The sequence below is a fragment of a genome, unplaced genomic scaffold, assembly GCF_019419815.1.
Source record: "Pyrus x bretschneideri cultivar Hongxiangsu unplaced genomic scaffold, Pyrus_bretschneideri_v1 Contig81, whole genome shotgun sequence".
In the NCBI taxonomy this organism is placed as follows: domain Eukaryota; kingdom Viridiplantae; phylum Streptophyta; class Magnoliopsida; order Rosales; family Rosaceae; genus Pyrus; species Pyrus x bretschneideri.
Window position 1 is genome coordinate 707,199 of NW_025999822.1, and position 6,066 is coordinate 713,264.

Sequence of the window (6,066 nt, forward strand, 5' to 3'; positions counted from 1 at the left end):
ATCAATTAAAACGTCTCTAAGACGTGTAATTAAAGCATAAAGTCTCCTTCATTATACACCATATCTTACCTAATTTGGTACAAAAAAATAGTCCAATAATAACAATAGGAAAATCAGTTTAAACTTGTATGAGAGCATTTTGGCTCACCGTCATAGCTATAGTGTAGGCTCACCATACATCTAATTATTTGTCATGTATCATTTCACTTAATTCTAGCTAACTTTCACATTAAATGTTACATTTTCGATTTAAAAAAAATAACCAAAGCTAAATAAAATGACACATGATAGATAATTAGTTGTATAATAAACACTTAAGGTGGTAAACAAAAATACTCACTACATAATGAGAAAGGAATCAAATACGTGTCATCAATCATGGGGTTGGGTACTAACTAGTGGAGTAAAACTATGCATTTCAATGTTTTGTCCAATGTTAATACTTCCTCCTTATCATCCTTATCTTATCCAAGACATAACTACTACAGTTATTCAGATACATGGGAATTGAAGTTGTTTCCGTCATTTAATACTAATTAGTTACATTTTTTTTCATGAAAAGTGCTAATGAGACTCTTTTAAAAATGAAATTCTTCATTGTTTCCTAAGATTTTATGCTTTTGGCACAATAATTTATAAGGTTTTTTTAACCAAAATAGTCTCAGAGATTTGTATAACTCTTTATTTTGGTTTCTGAGATTTGAAACTAATAGAAATAGTTCTTGAGTTTGTCTGCTATCAATAATTTTGGTCATTCCATGAAAAATCTCCATTCAATAAGGCTAAAATGACAAAAATGCCCTCAAATTTTGTCAAATCATTTGGCCCATTGTTTATTAAATTGAGGGTGTTTTTGTTATTTTGGTCCTTATTTAATATTATTTTTCATGAAGGGACCAAAATAATTGATTGTGGACAAACTCAGAGACCACTTATATTGATTGCAAATTTCAGAAACTAAAGTGATGAGTTATGCAAATCTCAAGAACTACTTTGATTAAAAAACCTAATTTATAATGATGGCATAAAAGTTAACGTGAAACTATAAGATGATAAATAATCTCCTTAACATTCATCTTTTCTTTATTTACAACAAAATGTCTTAAGTTTGTTTTCGTGAGTAATGGACCATTATGGAACTATAATCCCAATCCCCCATACTAGTGTGATACTACACTGTCTTCATGTTTTCGAGCAGATCAAGGAGTGTTTTTTTTTGTTTTTTTTTGTTTGGAGAAAACGATTTATCTATCATAGAGGATGAGGAAATGAGCTAAGCCTCATAATGTGCTAGCAATAATGTGATTCAAATTCACCTTTGACGAGAATCGAATCTAAAACATTTTCACTTATAAGTGAAAATGAATACGATTAGACCATAATACTAAATGCAGATCAATAAGCTTCTTAGTATTTATTTTTTCTTTCGGAAATCTGGTTGTGTATCAACTTTTGAGACTTGATCACTTCTCTTGTACTTTGTAAAACATAAACGAGGCTTCTGGCTTGAGGTTTGTTGAACCTAAACATGTATTATTTTATTGTTTAAACTTTCTGCTGCTGTTGAAATACTTTGATCAAATATAAACAAAAAAAGGTTCAACGTATCTTGAAAACACTCGGGAATACAATGCTTGGATAGGTGAGCCTTGTATTCTTAGGATTCTTGAGGAACGTGCTGCTGTCACGCATATGAGATATTCTGGACGTGACATTCATCTTTAAAAAATAAACCGATCATAGTGTAACGACACTTACAATTAGTTATCCTTTAAAAAAAAAATATACTACTAATGAAAATGATTTGAAAATTTTGAGTTTTAACGATAAGAACAAAATAAATGGTAAAATGAATAGTATAAAGATTGACTTTTTAACATAAAAATATGATTTTTCGTTAAAGTAAACAGTACTAGAGCTTTTCGTTAAAGTTTCCTTATAAAAAAGTTGGATGAATACAAAGAACTACATCAGTAGTAGACGAGAGACACCTAGTCTCTTTAATTCCATGACTAAAAAATGTAAACATACTTGAGAAGTTAAAGATATTTGGGAAAATTTGAAATAGGTCCAATTTTATAGACTACCTTTTGAAATAGGTCCAATTTTTAGTGACTTTTAACTTTTGAAATAGGTCAAATTTTTAGTTACTTTGGACCCATTTCAAAAAACCCCAAGATATTTTGACTTCAACAATTATTTGTGATGGATTTCTGATAAATTGGTCTAAAGTATGTTGAGCTGGAGCCCAATTACATATTCATATTGGGTCAGATTCTAAACCAAAGTTAAGTTGGGCTAGTTTGGGGCCGTAGAAAGCAGCATGCATTTTAGAAGTACATTGATAAAGTCCAAGAGTAGTAGAATAAGGCCCAAAGATGTCTGGAGATCCAGACCCAAAAGAAAAAGACCAACAAATCCAGGGTTTAATCAGACAAAATGGGCTGAAAAGGATGCCTCGCCGGATCTGTTCTTAGGGATCCGGAGGATCCTATGATCGTGTCTATTTATTATATATCATACGGTCATAAATTATTTGAAATTTAAAATTTAAAATAAATATAAATAGTACCTAATGAAAATTGACTGCACAATTTACGATGAACGGACACGATCACAGGATTCCCCGGATTCTCATAAAAAGGATCCGGCGAGGATCCCTTATCCAAACTGATCAGAGTTGAGGTTTGGTGGGTTTTGAACTTTACTTTTCCTCCCTATCACAAACCATTTTGTTTGAACCTTTCTTACTTTTTCTTCAACGTCTTGTATGATTTTTAGTATATTGTTTATATTAGTTAAACTACCATTTATACCTTGTCCTATTTCTAAGGACAAGGATCCTTGTCGGATCCTTTTTTTAGGGATCTTGCAATCGTAACCGTTCATTGTATATCATGCGGTCAGTTTTCGTAATGTGCTATTTATATTTAATTTTAAATTTTGAAATGATTTTTGACCGCACGATATATGATGAACTGTCATGATCGCGGGATCCTTAGGAAAATGATCATTTTCCAATTTCTAAAACTTTTGAAGATAAAATATCCATATTTAAATATAAGATTTTCAGTATGACATGTGGAGGTTGATACATTTAGCAATTATTCGCATAAATTTTTTCAAACCTAGGAGCATATACGTTTATGAACTGCACAACGATTTTTGCCGAGTATCAATACGCTACATTCAAATCAAATCCTCTAACTTGTGAATTGAAATCTACTGACCTGGTTGCGAAAGATGATGAATCCAAGACAGAGGTACACTAAGAGGAAGGGAAGAATCAGTGGAGCTAGAAAGAAGTATGTGATGCCGAGAAGTACAAAGAAAAGAACTCTTGGCATGTGATTATGGTAATTCATTGCTGGAACTTCAAATTCATCATCTTTACTGTCGGTAAAAGGTCTTTTTAACAGACTCCATATCAGAGGAATTATGCGAAAGAGTTCTGATGAAGTACTTGTCCATCCTGACGTGACGACATAAGCAATGAAAAAAGACGACTGCATCACTCAAAGTAAATGATGTTAGAAAACTGAAAATAGTGAACCTGATGCAAATGACAAGGCAGTTAAAGTATAAACGCATCACTTTTATTGCATGCTTAAAACTGAAGGGAACGTAATTCAGTCTTAACAATTCTTTTGAATATGAATTTCGAGTCCCACATGCCGGTTCAAGAGCAATTCTTCGTATTTTGATTAGATTTTTGCACACGTAATATCTTTTATCTTCAGTTTTAGATGTTAATAAATAGTTTGTTTTAAGTTTCGTATGTCATCATTTTTTTTGCTTCTCTTAAATTTCTCTCTTCTTTTATTATTGGGTGAACTGCTACTTTAATCCCTGAATTATCACCTAAGTGAAAATTATGTTCCTAAACTATTTTATTAGAAAAATCAATCTTTGAATTATAAAAATTTGCCAATTACATCCCTAATATTAGATTTGAAGTTACTATATTCAATTTTATGTCAATTTAAGTCACGTTACTTGTATGTGATACACATTGGAGGGTTTACCAATAAAGAAATTGTGTATGAACTTAACTTTGAGGGTAAATTTGACGTTAGATTCGCAACCTATGTGAAATGTTAAGGGGTTGTAGGCGAGAAAATGACGGTATCGCACTCTAATTCTCCTATTTTGAAGAGAATTGCAAGAGATAACTTTTCTTAAGTAATCCATCTTCTATCTCCAAGTTAGTCATAAATTTTTCATTTCTTCTGTTAGCATACCTTAAAAATAAATTACTTATCCATTACAATCCAATTCACCGTACCAAACAAATGCCTATATGTTAATCATTCGGGGTATTTGTACTGACACTACTACATCTAACACTTTTCGCGACGAAGGGCAATTCGTTGCGTAAAGTGGCATAGCATCGCAATGGAATTTATGCGACAAAAAGTTCGTTGCGCAGTCGCGCAAGGGTCGTGAAAGCAGACCTTGCGTGATGAGAAAAAAAAATTTGTTGCGCAAGAATGAACATGCGCAACGATAGAGATGTTATCGCGCAGAATTTAAGGGAACAAAATGAGTTTGTCGCGCGTAACCTGATGCAACAAAGTGAGATGGATGGGATACAATACATGGGACGGTAGGTCTGGTGGCCTATAAGTTTGCGCGACAAATTTATTTATTTATTTTTGTTAATTTAATTTAATTTATTCTTTTTCTTTCCCATAATTTATTTAAATAATAATTACTTATTTATTTATTTATTAAAATTGCAACTATAATGAATGGAGGAAAAAAAAATGATATTTATATATCAAATACAAATGTACGTACAAGTAAAAAGTTTAAAACTAAGAAAAAAAAAAACCTATAATTTATTTGGTCATTAAATGGGGTCATCTACGAGTTGAGGTGCGGGTCGAGCTAGAAGTCGGGCTGGTGGACGGGCTCGGAGGTTGATGGGTTATATGGCTCAGAGGTGGAGGGGATCGTAACTCTGGGTGGGAGACGGATGCCATTCGAGCTGAGAGCTTCAGCGATCAACGTGAGCTTACTCTTTAGGTCGGCCATTTCATACGTTAGTTCAGTGACGCTAGGGCTTTATGGTTGCGATGATGATAAGGCCCCAGTAGCGTGCTAACGAGCTTGACTCATCCCTCGACAATACTTCCCAACCTTCGCCCAAGGGTCGCATCCAAGGTCTCATTCAAGATTTGAAACCCCGCATCCTCGGACGGAGCCAGGAACTCGATAGGAGTGTCCGAGGGAACCTGGGAGTCAGACTCCTGAAGGACGGTCTAGCTCCTCTCTACCATCGTCGACTATGAAAATACGATAGAAGTGGATTGGTAAGAATTAGTATTAAATTCAATTTTGTAATTTTTGGAAGCTTAAAATCGGAAATTGAAAAGAAGTACATACGTGTAGCTACTCGGCAAGCTCATCCCGAGCTGAACATAAACGTCCTTAAAGATGTCTATCTTGGGGAATTTAGAACCCTCTAGGAATAAAAGCAACAAAAAAAATATAAAGATAGCGGAAAATAAATTAAATATTTATAAGAAATTGGAAGTGCGAATATTAAACTCTCATTACTTGTCGTCGCACCTTCATCCTATAGGAGAAGGGTCTCAAACTAGAATGGTGAAGAAGAGTTTTTTTTCTCCCAGTTGATCTTGTTCGCCTTCGCCTTCTTCTATTAACATAAAATAAAGTATTAGTGTAATATTTAAAGATAATGAAACAAATTCATAACCCAAAGTAGGAATAATTTTTAAAACAATTAAAATTAAATAAGTAATACATATATAAAAACGTACCACATAGGCGGGCTCCCAAAAATGGCCGTAGAGCCACGCCCACTCGTCCAGCCAATCCTCCAACTCCAGTGGGCAACCCTCATCTAGAGCGACCTCCAGATCATCAAATAACTCATCATGTTTGTGGAGGTCGCTCTTCCACAACTTGTACCACTCGTAAAACAACCTGTCCAGGTAGTTGTCCATCGACTCGTTTATGTCGTCAAAATTGTAGTTTGTCTACAATTTACCGAGTATTAAATTAAAATAAATAAAAAAACATAATTAAAATTAAAGTTAA